Source organism: Nerophis ophidion, unplaced genomic scaffold (genome assembly GCF_033978795.1).
Source record: "Nerophis ophidion isolate RoL-2023_Sa unplaced genomic scaffold, RoL_Noph_v1.0 HiC_scaffold_30, whole genome shotgun sequence".
NCBI classification, from domain to species: Eukaryota; Metazoa; Chordata; class Actinopteri; order Syngnathiformes; family Syngnathidae; genus Nerophis; species Nerophis ophidion.
The window spans coordinates 767,407-782,372 of NW_026906952.1; the positions used below are offsets into that span (position 1 = coordinate 767,407).

Sequence of the window (14,966 nt, forward strand, 5' to 3'; positions counted from 1 at the left end):
ACCAGTTGATTTAATTTCCATGATATGTCCACCCAATGCAGCTAAGATAGGCTCCAACACCCCCTGTCCCCCCCCGCAACCCCAAATAGGGACAAGCGGTAGAAAATGGATGGATGGATGTTATCAAGGTAATAGAAGTGCGTGCAAACATCATTTGTATTTATTGCTAATAAAGTTGACACCAACATAAAGCAGACCACTGCAATAATACATTATATTACACTGTCATTACAATAACAATAATTATTTTTGTTCATCCTGTAAAGCATCTTTGAGTACACTGAAAAGCGCTATACCAAATAAAATGTATTATTATTATTATTATACCATGTGACTTATTCCAGACTTACATTACGAGACGTTCGTTTCTTTCTAATGACAAATATTTAATGACGTTAAGCGTGACTGTAATATACAACAAAAAACAGTTAAAGTATTAAATAAGTCAATATAATTCTCATAGAGAACATATAAAATACACTCCTCAAAAAAAAAAAACGCTCGCATTTGCTACAAAGGCCTGCTAGCGGGCTAAAGCTAGCACGTTAGCTTCGAACAACATATGAGGTAAATAAGATAAATAATATGAAAATATATCATGTATATTACCTCATAAGCCGCGTGTACAAGAGAGGAGTGGAATATATTCTTCCTATTGTTACACCAGCAACTCTTTTTTGTCTTCTGTGGCCGGGCGAAGGAAGTGTGCACCACTCACTATTGTCCCAGTGAAACACGTGTTTGAAGGAAGTGTGCACCACTCACTATTGTCCCAGTGAAACACGTGTTTGAAGGAAGTGTGTACCACTCACTATTGTCCCAGTGAAACACGTGTTTGAAGGAAGTGTGCACCACTCACTATTGTCCCAGTGAAACACGTGTTTGAAGGAAGTGTGCACCACTCACTATTGTCCCAGTGAAACACGTGTTTGAAGGAAGTGTGCACCACTCACTATTGTCCCAGTGAAACACGTGTTTGAAGGGAGTGTGCACCACTCACTATTGTCCCAGTGAAACACGTGTTTGAAGGAAGTGTGCACCACTCACTATTGTCCCAGTGAAACACGTGTTTGAAGGAAGTGTGCACCACTCACTATTGTCCCAGTGAAACACGTGTTTGAAGGAAGTGTGCACCACTCACTATTGTCCCAGTGAAACACGTGTTTGAAGGAAGTGTGCACCACTCACTATTGTCCCAGTGAAACACGTGTTTGAAGGAAGTGTGCACCACTCACTATTGTCCCAGTGAAACACGTGTTTGAAGGAAGTGTGCACCACTCACTATTGTCCCAGTGAAACACGTGTTTGGCCAACATTTGTTCCGCGGTTGAGAACACCTCGATGACGTCACACAGGAGGAAGAACAAAACAAGATGGCGACTGGCGGAGAATACGTTGTTTTGGTTATTATGGTTTCTAGGTCTTAATTACAACGTACATGTGCACGTGTGTGTCGTTTAACGCAGTAAACGTCCTTATTAATTGTTTGTATGCGGATACATTAGTCTGAGTGCACTTTGACGTGCTAGCCTAGCCTGCTGGTTAGCTTAGCTTGTTAGCTGCTAACAAAGAGAGGCGGAAGTGATCGACACATCAAAGCAGAGATCCAATGTAAGTGTAAAGTGTTTTTATTGTGTGAACATGTCTACATTACAAATGATGTGAGTGTTGCTGAATCAGCGACTAACTGCTGCTGTTGAAGAAATATTTGTGATGTAAAAAAAACAAAACAACAACAACAGAATAAGAGGAGGAACTTTGTCCATCAAAAGAGGAGAAGGAGCGACAACATCAACTACTGGACGCTGTTTTCTAGAAACATCAAGTTGTGTTACACATCCATCCATCTATCTTCTGCTGCTTATCTGAGGTCGGGTCGCAGGGGCAGCAGCCTAAGTAGGGAAGCCCAGCCTTTCTATGGCGTCACATTAGTGCCAAAAATCCAAGCGCATAAAAACGTTTATTGCGTGTGCGCGACACCCTTTTGTGCGCGTGTGATGTCTTTGTGCACGCTCGCAGCGCCTTTTTGAGTGCGCGCGGCGCCTATTTGCGAGGGTGCGGTGCCTATGTGCACGCGCGCTGTCTTCGTTTTGGCACTTTGTGGGCAGTTATTCTTACACGCCCCCTTCTTTTTGATTGGTCAGGCGAAAATAGCTGCAGGCAAATCAGACGTATAGCAGGGCGGGTCATGGTCAATATGTATCAAGATGATACAGCTCCTGTCGACAAACACATTCTAAAAAGTCCAAATTAGTGGAGTTGTGGAAAATGCCAATTGAATTTGATCCAAAAGTCTTTAAAGAAGGTAATGTGTCATCTGTTGAGAGAACATCACATAGTTAATGAAGAGTCAAGATCAATATCTCTCTTTTCATACAATCAGTCCACACATGTCAGTCAATGATGGAAATTATATTTTCAAATGTGTTTTCTTTCCTCACTTGTCTGTTTAAAAAAATATTGTTATTCATTTAATATTTGTATATGTAAATATTGAATGTATGCCACAATGGGGGACTATTAATTTTCTTTCCTCTACTTTAAGTTTACACCAGAGTCTACCTGAAGCCACTTATCTATGCGTACTTCATATCAGGACCACATGATTAGCATATGGGCCTAATTATTGATGTTATGATTGCAATGACTATTTTAGTAGAATAATGAATGACAGCTTATCACTACAACTAAGTAATATGGTTTTAATATTACTATAAAAAGTATTTACGTTTCTGCAAACAACTCAAACTATGGAAAATGAGATATCACCCCTAGATCAGTATAGATGGCAGAGTTAAAAATATGTGTTTAAAAAACAACCAAAAAAGCTAGCTCCATACATTAGGCAAATTAAATCTGAGAGATAATAGTATTAAAGACTTACTTGTTCAGCCATGAAAACCTGATTTCCTTTCTTTTTAATCCCAGGGAACTGCCATGGACCTTTCATCATAGATATGAATAAACACTCCATGTTTCTCCATCTTACCTCGGACTGCTGGCCCCCATCATTTTATTGATGTCAATGATACATGTACTATTTAATTATACATATACATACAATACTCATACATTTACAACAAATCGAAAGGAGGAAAGAAAATTAATAGTCCCACTTTGTGGCATACATTCAATATTTACATATACAAATATTAAATAAATACAAATATTTTTTTAAGACAGACAAGTGAGGAAAGGAAACATATTTGAAAATATAATTTCCATCATTGACTGACATGTGTGGACTGATTGTATGAAAAGAGAGATATTGATCTTGACTCTTCATTAACTATGTGATGTTCTCTCAACAGATGAGACATTACCTTCTTTAAAGACTTTTAGATCAAATTCAATTGACATTTTCCACAACTCCACTAAATTTGGACTTTTTAGAATGTGTTTGTCGACAGGAGCTGTATCATCTTGATACATATTGTCGACAGGAGCTGTATCATCATGATACATATTGACCATGACCCGCCCTGCTATACTTCTGATTGGCCTGCAGCTATTTTCGCCCGACCAATCAAAACGGCGGGGCCGTGTAAGTATAACCGCCCACAAAGTGCCAAAACAAAGACGGCGCGCGCGCACATAGGCACCGCGCGCACGCAAAAGGGTGTCGCGCATGAAGTGGAGAATCAGCGCTCGATAACAGTTTTTATGCACTTGGATTTTTGGCACTAATGTGACGCCATAACTTTCCTTTCCCCAGCCGCTTCAAACAGCTCTTCCTAGGGGAACCCGAGGCGTTCCCAAGCGAGCCAGTTTCTAACATAATAGTGAGAGTCCAGTCCATGGTGGGGCCAGCCAGAGACCATCCCGAGCGCAGACAGGTCAGCAACGCAGAGATGTCCCCAACCGATTAACAGGTGAGCTGTCTACCCCGGGTCCCGACTTTGGAAAGATATATATACATATATATATATATATATATATATATATATATATATATATATATTTACGCATATATAAAATTAAAAACTAAATAAGATAAGGCTCAGAATTGGTTTCTTAACAAAACCTTTCTACATATAAAGTACAACATTTCCACGTATAAAGTGCAACATTAACCTGCTTCAAGTTGTTGCTCAGATTAAATAAAATGACAAAACTTTTCTTCTACATACAAAAAGTGCAACATTAAACAGTTTCAAGTCAACTCAGCCTCAGATTAATTTTTCTTCCCCCTCCCCACCCTATAACCCTGATGACTTTCACTCAATTTTCATGTTTTCTGCCAGAAAAATCAGTTTATCCACATTGTCTGCAGAAAGAGCAGACCTGCTTGCAGTTACAATGTCCCCAGCTGTGAAAAATACCCTTTCGCTGGACACAGAGGTCGCAGGTATGGCGAGGTAGTGCCTGGCTAACTTGGCAGTAAGAGGATATGTGGGCTCATTGTTTTCCCACCATAGAAGTGGGTCAAAATCGAGTTTTTAATGGACTATGGTCTTAAATCTGCTGCTGTAAAAACACCAACAGCATTTGTTATTGCTTTAGCTCTGCCTGAGTCGCAGAGTAGAAGCTGCTTGAATGCAGTGGGAGCTGTGTTTGTTTGTCTTTCTCTTCGTTGAAGCGATGTTACCCATTGTTGTATCGCACTGCAAAGCCGAAGTGTTCCCAAACGGGAGATCTTAACGAGGCAGTAGTGTCTTTCAGCTCTGGATTTTACATGTTGTAGTAGCTCGGTTGTTGCTAGCATGCTGTGTGTTGTGCCTCAGTGTGCATTGTTGACACAACGTGTGGTGCTCTACTTAATATGTCCGTGTGGAAACTTGTTCGATACACCACCGAACCGAACCGTAACCCCCGTATCGAAACGGTTCAATACAAATACACGTACCGTTACACCCTTAATACACACACATCTGAAGATTATAAAAAAATAAATATATTTGGTGGGCTAAACAAAATGACTCGGCGAACCAATGTTTGGTATGAGTGATATGACCTCAAATCTATATCTTAATAACAATATATGTCACGATATATCATTTGGTATATGATTGATGATAGAAGAATTTCAAAACTGTTTACAAAGGCTCTTAATTTGGCAGCTGACATATGCAGTAACATAGTGTGTCTTTTCTAATTGTATTATTTTGTCGAAACCATTATTAGTAATGTACTTGTTTATTTACTGTTAATATCTGGTTACTTTATTTGAGAAAATAATCCTGGGAATAATGTAATAATAGGGACGGCGTGGCGCAGTGGGAGAGTGGCCGTGCGCAACTCGAGGGTCCCTGGTTCAATCCCCACCTAGTACTAACCTCGTCACGTCCATTGTGTCCTGAGCAAGACACTTCACCCTTGCTCCTGATGGGTGCTGGTTAGCACCTTGCATGGCAGCTCCCTCCATCAGTGTGTGAATGTGTGTGTGAATGGGTAAATGTGGAAGTAGTGTCAAAGCGCTTTGAGTACCTCGAAGGTAGAAAAGCGCTATTCAAGTACAACCCATTTATAGAGGTGTAACAGTACACAAAAATTTCGGTTCGGTACATACCTCGGTTCAGAGGTCACGGTTCGGTTCATTTTCGGTACAGTAAGAAAAAACAAAATATACATTTTTTTATTATTTATTTAACAAATTTGGGGCTTCACGGTGGCAGAGGGGTTAGTGCGTCTGCCTCACAATACAAAGGTCCTGCAGTCCTGGGTTCAAATCCAGGCTCGGGATCTTTCTGTGTGGAGTTTGCATGTTCTCCCCGTGAATGCGTGGGTTCCCTCCGGGTACTCCGGCTTCCTCCCACCTCCAAAGACATGCACCTGGGGATAGGCCCCTCCCACCTCCAAAGACATGCACCTGGGGATAGGCCCCTCCCACCTCCAAAGACATGCACCTGGGGATAGGTTGATTGGCAACACTAAATGGTCCCTAGTGTGTGAATGTTGTCTGTCTATCTGTGTTGGCCCTGTGATGAGGTGGCGACTTGTCCAGGGTGTACCCCGCCTTCCGCCCGATTGTAGCTGAGATAGGCGCCAGCGCCCCCGCAACGCCACAAGGGAATAAGCGGTAGCAAATGGATGGATGGCTTTAACAAATTTGCTAAATCTCCCACCAAAAATATTTTTCCTAGTGGAATATTTGATGTGAAGTTTTGGGAAACTTGGATAGGTCATTAATTCATAATAACTATGATTTTGATTCAATATTATGTTTTAAGCAATGACAGTTTGAAAGAAAAAAATCAATCATCAATCAATGTTTATTTATATAGCCCTAAATCACAAATGTCTCAAAAGACTGTACAAACCACTACGACTACGACATCCTCGGAAGAACCCACTTAAGGGCAAGGAAAACTCACACCCAGTGGGACGCCAGTGACAATGATGACTATGAGAAACCTTGGAGAGGACCTCAAAAGTGGGCAACCCCCCCCCCCTTCCTCAATAATGAATGTCGAGCGGGTCTAACATGATACTGTGAAAGTTCAATCCATAATGGTTCCAACACAGCCGCGAGAGTTCAATTCAAAGCGGATCTAAGACACTAGCGAGAGTCCCATTCACAGCAAACCATCCCAAGCGGAGGCGGATCAGCAGCGTAGAGATGTCCCCAACCGATACAGGCGAGCGGTCTATCCTGGGTCCCGACGAGCGGTCCATCCTGGGTCTCGACTCTGGACAGCCAGTACTTCATCCATGGTCATCGGACCGGACCCCCTCCACAAGGGAGGGAGGGACAGAGGAGAAAAAGAAAAGAAGCAGCAGATCAACTGGTCTAAAAAGGAGGTCTATTTAAAGGCTAGAGTATACAGATTAGTTTTAAGGTGAGACTTAAATGCTTCTACTGAGGTAGCATCTCCAACTGTTACCGGGAGGGCATTCCAGAGTACTGGAGCCCGAACGGAAAACGCTCTATAGCCCGCAGACTTTTTTTGAGCTCTAGGAATCACTAATAAGCCGGAGTCTTTTGAACGCAAATTTCTTGCCGGGACATATGGTACAATACAATCGGCAAGATAGGATGGCGCTAGACCGTGTAGTATTTTATACGTAAGTAGTAAAACCTTAAAGTCACATCTTAAGTGCACAGGAAGCCAGTGCAGGTGAGCCAGTACAGGTATATATGTATGTATATATGTTTATAAAGGTATATACAGTATAGGTATATATGTATGTATATATGTATATAAAGGTATATACAGTATAGGTATATATGTATGTATATATGTATATAAAGGTATATACAGTACAGGCGTAATATGATCAAACTTTCTTGTTCTTGTCAAAAAACAGCTTTGTTTTAATAGTCAACGTTGCAACTTTTTCTAAATTACATTTAGCCTTTAAGCTCTTTTATTTCACTTTTGTTTATGTTTTTGTTTATGTGAATAGTATTTTTAGAATGTGCTGTGGGCCTTTAAAACATTAGCTGTGTACCGCAAATGGCCTCCAGGGCACACTTTTGACACCCCTGCTATAGATAATAAAAAATTAAATCTGATTAATCAAAGGATAAAAATCAGAGCCTGGCGACGAATGCGCGTTTATCATAACTCTCTCGCTCTCTCTGTCTCTCTGTCTCTGGCCCTCCCTCACGAATGTTAACGCTGCGTGCACCACTTTTTGTTTTGTTTTGAACCCCTTCTTATCCTTGAACGTACATTGAAAATACACGCAACCATAACTTAAAATGCCGGACATTCGAGGCATTTAAGAAACTCCACCTGGACAGCTCCATAAAGAGGACATATCTCGTGAAAAGAGGAGGTGTGGTCAGTCTATCATATCCCAGTCGTTGCTAGCATGCCGTGTGTTTTTTTTTTTTTTGATTGATTGAAACTTTTATTAGTAGATTGCACAGTACAGTACATATTCTGTACAACACCCGAATAAGTTTTTCAACTTGTTTAAGTCGGGGTCCACGTAAATCAATTCATGGTGCCTCGGTGTGCATTATTTACACAACGTGCGGCGCTACTTATATGTCCGTGTCGGATCGGTTCACCTCCGAACCGAAACCTCCGTACCAAAACGGTTCAATACAAATACACGTACCGTTGCACCCCTACCCATTTATCATTATTTATCATTTAATATTTTACTGCATATTTCAGCAACTAAATTAGGAGCCTGTGCAGTCTGTTTTAAAATGGTTCTGTTAATAATTATATATGAAATAATACATTGCAAAATCAATTTTAAACCATGTCGTCTGTCCATAATAAAAAGTCCTGTCGTCCTGGTTTGTTTTTCTTTTCCTGTGAATAATGTTGTAAAGAGCAGCGTGTTTGTGCGTCACTGAGATTTCAAGACAGTTCATACGATAACTTGTTTTTCCTAAGTGCATGTAAAAGTACTGAATGCATTGTGTGACTGAGCAGACATGGTGTGTGTTTGTCTTGCAGACGTCTGTGAAGAACATCTTCACCCTGAGCAACAGAAGTGGAGCTTCAGGATGCAGACGGAGGAGCCACAGCCCTCCCACATTAAGAAGGAAGAGGAATACCTTCAGATCCCCCATTTTAAAGAGGAAGAGGAACACCCACTAATCCCCAAATTTAAAGCGGAAGCTGAGGATCCACAGAGCCCTCACATTAAGGAGGAAGAGGAAGAACACAGCATCAGTCAGCAGGGAGAGCATCTTGAAGGACTGGAGGAGGTTGATGTCACCAAGATGCCAGTGACTGGTGTCCCTGTGAAGAGTGAAGGTGATGAGGTGAAAGGTGAAAGTGAGGAGAGGGGAGGGGGGGAGCCTCCAAGCAGCAGCTCAACACAACACATGACAACAGAAGCTGATGGAGACCACTGTGGAGGATCACAAGCAGACAAGCTCTTAGCTCCACTATCAGATAGTGAGGACACAACGTCACACTCTCCTGACACTGATGATGAAGACTCTAAAGATGATAAGACATGTCACACTGACAACACTCACTTCACATCTTCTCACTGTCACAAAACTTTTAAAAACCATAGTCATCTGAAAAGACACATGAGAATACACACTGGAGAAAAACATTTTATCTGTTCAATATGTGGTAAAGGTATTACACAAAGTTGGAGTTTGAAAGTGCACATGAGAATGCACAGTGGTAAAAAAACTTTTGTCTGTTCAACCTGTGGTAAAGGTTTTACACAAAGTACAGATGTGAAAATACACATGAGAACACATACTGGTGAAAAACCTTTTTCCTGTTCAACCTGTGGTAAAGGTTTTACAGAAAGTAAAAATTTGAAAAGACACATGAGAACACACACTGGTGAAAAAAAGATTTTGTTCAAAGTAAACATTTGAAAGTACACATGAGAACACACACTGGTGAAAAACCTTTTCCTTGCTCAGAATGTGGTAAAGGTTTTGTACAAAGTCCCCATTTAAAAGTACACATGAGAACACACACTGGTGAAAAACTGTTTTCCTGTTCAATCTGTGGTAAAGGTTTTACACAAAGTCATCATTTGAAAGTACACGCAAGAAGACACACTGGTGAAAAACCTTTTTCCTGTTCAATCTATGGTAAAGGTTTTACAGAAAACTGGTGTTTGAAAGTACACAAGAGGACACACACTGGTGAAAATTCACATTCCTGTTCAATCTGCAACAGAAGCTTTAGTGAACGATCAAGCCTTGTAGCACACATGAGAAGACACCCAGGAGAGAAAGTGTTGAGTTGCAGTGTGTGTGGTGAAAGATTGTCTTCTAAGTACCAGTGTAAGAAACACAAGTGTGCTGGTGAGAACAGCAGCAGCAAATGAAACTGCAGGATTTGAAATAAACTGTCCAGACTTTCATTTTGACTTTCTAACAACATCAGCACATATAACATGTGTGACATTGTTGTTTGTCTAACAATCTGTTTAATATGCGCCTACATTTATAGATTAGATATTTTATATTAATGCTTTTTTTCAGTCAAGTACATTCATTAATATGCACCATTGTGTACTTTTATTAAAAAATGGACGGAACAATTTGAGTAAAAAGCTGAGAGTAAACAGTACAATACACATTTTACATGCAATAAACATTTTGTGTGTATGTATACACACACACACACACACACACTCATTTATGTATATATATATATATATATATATATATATATATATATATATATATATATATATAGAGAGAGAGAGAGAGAGAGAGAGAGAGAGAGAGAGAGAGAGAGAGAGAGAGAGAGCCTGTATATTCATCATACAATTTTAGACTTAATTATATGAAATATTGAAGTATTACATATTTGTATTTGTAATTGTTGATAACCCCATAGATTATCACCTTTATATGATATACATATGTACTGGTTCACATCTGAAACATCTTCTGGACCACTTCAGGAAGCATATTATTATTTACTTTATACATCATTTAAACAGTTGTCTTTTATACAATTTTAAAATGTGTCTTTTTAAACCATTGGTTGGGTCTCTATAATCATTTGTTATTCATTATCGTCATTACTCTGTATTATGATGATTGTGTTGTGATTGTTTTATATGTATGTCTCCAGACCTTTATGCGGTATAAAAGTAAGAGAAAATGGCAGATTTTTTTTTTTTGTGTGTGAAAGGATGGTTTTGTTTTTACAAACTTACATTTGTGGATGTATTATATATATTGTGTTTTAAACATTTTTTTTAATGTTATTTTTGTCTTTTTTAACATCCCCAAATCAATATCAGTCAAAGTTTGGAGTGTCAGACAAAAGCCAATATTGTACATCATCCTACAGAGATTTACTTTGCATACATTCTTAAAATAAATTGCTTATTTTGTTTTCCAATCACAGATCGAACAAGTGTTGTCTTCAATTGCAAAACAACATTCAAAATATTACTTTAAGTGGTCAATTCCATCTTTTTTTTCCCCTTAAATTAACTCTTTTGCCTTAGAAAGAATGGAAACTTTTAAGTTAAGAGTATTTTTTTTGTTCCAGGTTGTATTTAATGACATCTTCAAATAATAAACTATTTTTATCAGTCAATAAGTGCATCAGTGACCAAATGCCTTTTTCAAACCATTGCTGTTCAAATATGGATTTGTTTCTCATTTTAATATAAGAACAATTCCATAGTGGAGTATTGTGTGTGATGAAGTTGTGTTTGTAAATTAGTTTCCAGTACAACAACACTTGCTGGTAGGGATGGGTACTGTTCACTTTTTAACCGATTCGGAACACATTCCACTACCTCCAAATCAATACCAAGCCTCAACAGTACGACTTTTTGGTACTTTTGTGTGTGTTAATAATATTGAGTGTTTGTGATAAATTTGTATTGCAACATTTAAAAATAAGATTATTATTGATAACTGCGGTCCTTTCGTTACCATTTTTTTTGTTTTTTTTGTTTTCGTATTATCATTTACATGTAGGTTTATTTACATTTGCAAGTCCAGTACGCTAGATGGCTGTAGTGTAAATTCATAATGTGTTTTGTTGCGCCCAAAAAAGTGTTAATACTGTAAATATTGGATTTATTATGCACCAGCTGTTTGATTCTAACATTCATTTTAGTTATAGTTTTAATTAACTCATTTGGTGGGTGTTAACGTCATGAGAAATTGCTAATGCTAACCAGTAGCATGTCAATAGCTAAGCCAATGTATATTAGCATCAAGCTACCATAACTTTTATAGCGTTTTTTTTTGTCCATTTCTTTGTTGGCATTGACAATTGCAACATTTATCTCAAGGTAGTTTGACTCAGACTGCTCTCAGTGCTGCTGGAGTGATCTCCAAATGCCAAACAGAGGTCAAATGAGTTCCAAGTTAGATATTCAACAGACATTCAACATCCAGCCAGGCTGACTGTTTGAAAACTCATGCCACGTCTGTCAGTCCCTGCTGACAAGTGCTTTAGTTTAAGGGACCGTCAATAAAGTACTTGTCATTAGCTCACTAAGAACATTTCAATTGTCAGTAGCTTCAGTCATGTGACCTAGAACCTCAAACCTACTTTCATATTGTTTGTTCATCACTGCTGTAGTCTGCTCATGCCTTGAATTGTCCGGTTTTAAGGGATAAGCAGTAGAAAATGGATGGATGGATGTTTAGTGACAGAGTGGAAACTGTCAAACCTCAAACCCGCCAAGTGTTTGAACTTAAAGCACTTTTGAGAGAAAAGTTTACAGGTCAGATGAGACTTTGCCTCACCTCCAATCAAGAGTGAAAAGGCTGATCTTTGTACACAAGCAGCTTTTCCAACAAGACAACAATATTAAACACACATAAAAACTGTTTTCAAAGGGTTTCAGGCAGGTTTCTGGAATGTCCGTTCCAGAGACTGGACCTTAACCCTGCTAAACATTTGAGAACATTGCTTTGAACTGGCTCTGTGTCAAGAAAGCAACACATGTCAATCAAATCTACCAGTATTTCCAAGAACGGGGTCAAATATGCAAGTAAAATGTTGCCAGAAGCATCTTGCTTCATTTTTATTTATTTTTACGTGTTGTGAAGAAACCCTGAAGTGCTCTGTTATAAGAACATCAGACTTTCATTCTGACTTCCAGGATTCAAGTCCATAACTTTTATGGACAGAATTTCGAGGCGCAGTCAAGGCGTTAAGGGGATCGGGTTTGGTGACTGCAGGATTAGGTTCCTGCTTTTTGCAGATGATGTGGTCCTGATGGCTTCATCTGGCCAGGATCTTCAGTTCTCACTGGATCGGTTCGCAGCCGAATGTGAAGCGACTGGGATGAGACTCAGCACCTCCAAGTCTGAGTCCATGGTTCTCGCCCGGAAAAGGGTGGAGTGCCATCTCCGTGTTGGGGAGGAGACCCTGCCCCAAGTGGAGGAGTTCAAGTACCTCGGAGTCTTGTTCACGAGTGAGGGAAGAGTGGATGGTGAGATCGACAGGCAGATCGTAATGCGGACGCTGTATCGATCCGTTGTGGTGAAGAAGGAGCTGAGCCGAAAGGCAAAGCTCTCAATTTACCGGTCGATCTACATTCCCATCCTCACCTATGGTCATGAGCTTTGGGTTATGACCGAAAGGACAAGATCACGAGTACAAGCGGCACAAATGAGTTTCCTCCGCCTGGGTGGTGGGTCTCTCCCTTAGAGATAGGGTGAGAAGCTCTGTCATCCGAGGGGACCTCAAAGTAAAGCCGCTGCTCCTCCACATGGAGAGGATCCGGATGAGGTGGTTCGGGCATCTGGTCAGGATTTAGGGCACGTCCAACCGGTAGGAGGCCACGGGGAAGACCCAGGACACTTTGGGAAGACTATGTTTCCCGGCTGGCCTGGGAACGCCTCTGGTTCCCCCGGGAAGAGCTGGACAAAGTGACTGGGGAGAGGGAAGTCTGGGCTTCCCTGCTTAGGCTGCTGCCCCCGTGACCTGACCTCGGTTAAGTGGAAGAAGATGGATGGATGGATTAAGTAATGAAGTTAAAAATTGTACTGATATGATCCAGTTTAAGAGGTTGTTCAGATTAATAGTGCTTATAAAGTACAAAGAAGAGGAATTATGAGAAAAACTTCAACTTTATTGAAAATACGATATTTTTCATCTCAGTACACTAATAATGACTGAATTAATGAATTACATATTACAAAACTGTTGTATCACTCATTCACGGATGTCATTTCACTATTTTACTACAAAAAAGGTCAGTAAATGAATGTATATATTTGTAAACGCTCTGAAGTGGGAAAGGTGTAGGATTAAATAAGCTTTGCTTCATCCTACTCCTTTTCGGACATGATGTAATGTGAAATGGTATTAAAGTGTCTGATATATTATGTTGTAAGTATGTTCATGTTCGAAATAAACTAAAGAAAGAAATAAAAGAAAGAAAGTATTGATCGATTGACTGAGTTTATAATGCAATTTTACCAAGTGATAAAGTAACAGCACAAAGCACACATCAGTCATATTAAATGATGCATCAAGGACAATACTGTAATGACATCAAATAGATATTTTTAATTTCACCAGAGTACCTGGTTGGTTTCACATCTTGTTCAACCACTTACCAGAGGGAACAAGATAGCTCTTTTTTCAAAAATCATCAAAAAAGTACAGGAAGGGTATGGTGCCATGACCCGGAGTCACACCAGGGTTGCTGCAGCCACAACACAGAGTACTAACCACTATACCATCACAGCTGTAACAAACCATCCTGAATGATAATGTGTTTGCTTCCCTGTTCATGTTCATAGACAGAATAGTCACATCTAGTTTGAATGCTAGTGACCAAGCCCCAACATGTTTTACTCTAACAAGAGGAAGGCGTGCTCAGGTAAGATTTGTTTTGTTTCACCTTTTTCCTCACCCACTTTATTCTAAATGAATGTCCCGAGTATAACAACAGATACAACTTCCAGTTATCTATTCACAATGATAACAAGACAAAATGTTCCAGTTAGTAGATATTTATTTTAAATGCAAAAAAACACTCTCAAAGAAACAGCACTGAATTTTGTTTCAGTTCAATTAACAAAAAACAACGAGCTAGTCAGGAGTTGAACCTAGAATCTTCTGATCCGTAGTCAGACATGTTATCCAGTGCACCACTAGCTCCGTGCCCTGTAATTTTGTACAAGTTGTATATTGTAAACATCTTACTCCAAAGGAACACACAGTTTACATGAGGCTTACTACCAAAACAGGGCTTTACTGACTGCTTATGTTGGACTTTAAAATCTAGTGACCTTCTATTTGTTGCAGCCTGGGCCTTCAGCAGCTCTACCTGTTGCAGCTAACCTCCACTAAAAAATAAAAATAAAAATGCTTCTGGCAATATTTTGGGGAGCATCCAAGTTAAATGCAGCTCAGAGTTAGCAACTTTGGGAGAGGAGCTTCTTTTTTGGTCAAAACCTTCTTTGTTGATGACGATGTAAAACTGGCCTATCCGTCAAAAATGAGCTTTGTGTTCAAGCACTTGGGGAGCTTGAACTTTGACAGTTCCCAGCTTGTCACTGAACATGCTGACTAATTCACTTTCACCTGAGATTGCCAATATGGATGTTATCTCAGATATTGGACAAATCAGTGTTGACAAGG

At 39.7% G+C, this 14,966-nt stretch overlaps 1 long non-coding RNA gene across 1 annotated transcript; it reads left to right on the forward strand.

The window, feature by feature from the left end:
• Window positions 1–1,339: 1,339 nt before the first annotated feature.
• LOC133546505 (uncharacterized) lies at window positions 1,340–10,042 on the forward strand. Its single transcript, XR_009805228.1, has 3 exons — window positions 1,340–1,611; window positions 3,716–3,872; window positions 8,361–10,042. It is a non-coding gene; the product is annotated as an uncharacterized LOC133546505 (long non-coding RNA).
• The last annotated feature ends 4,924 nt before the right edge of the window (window positions 10,043–14,966 follow it).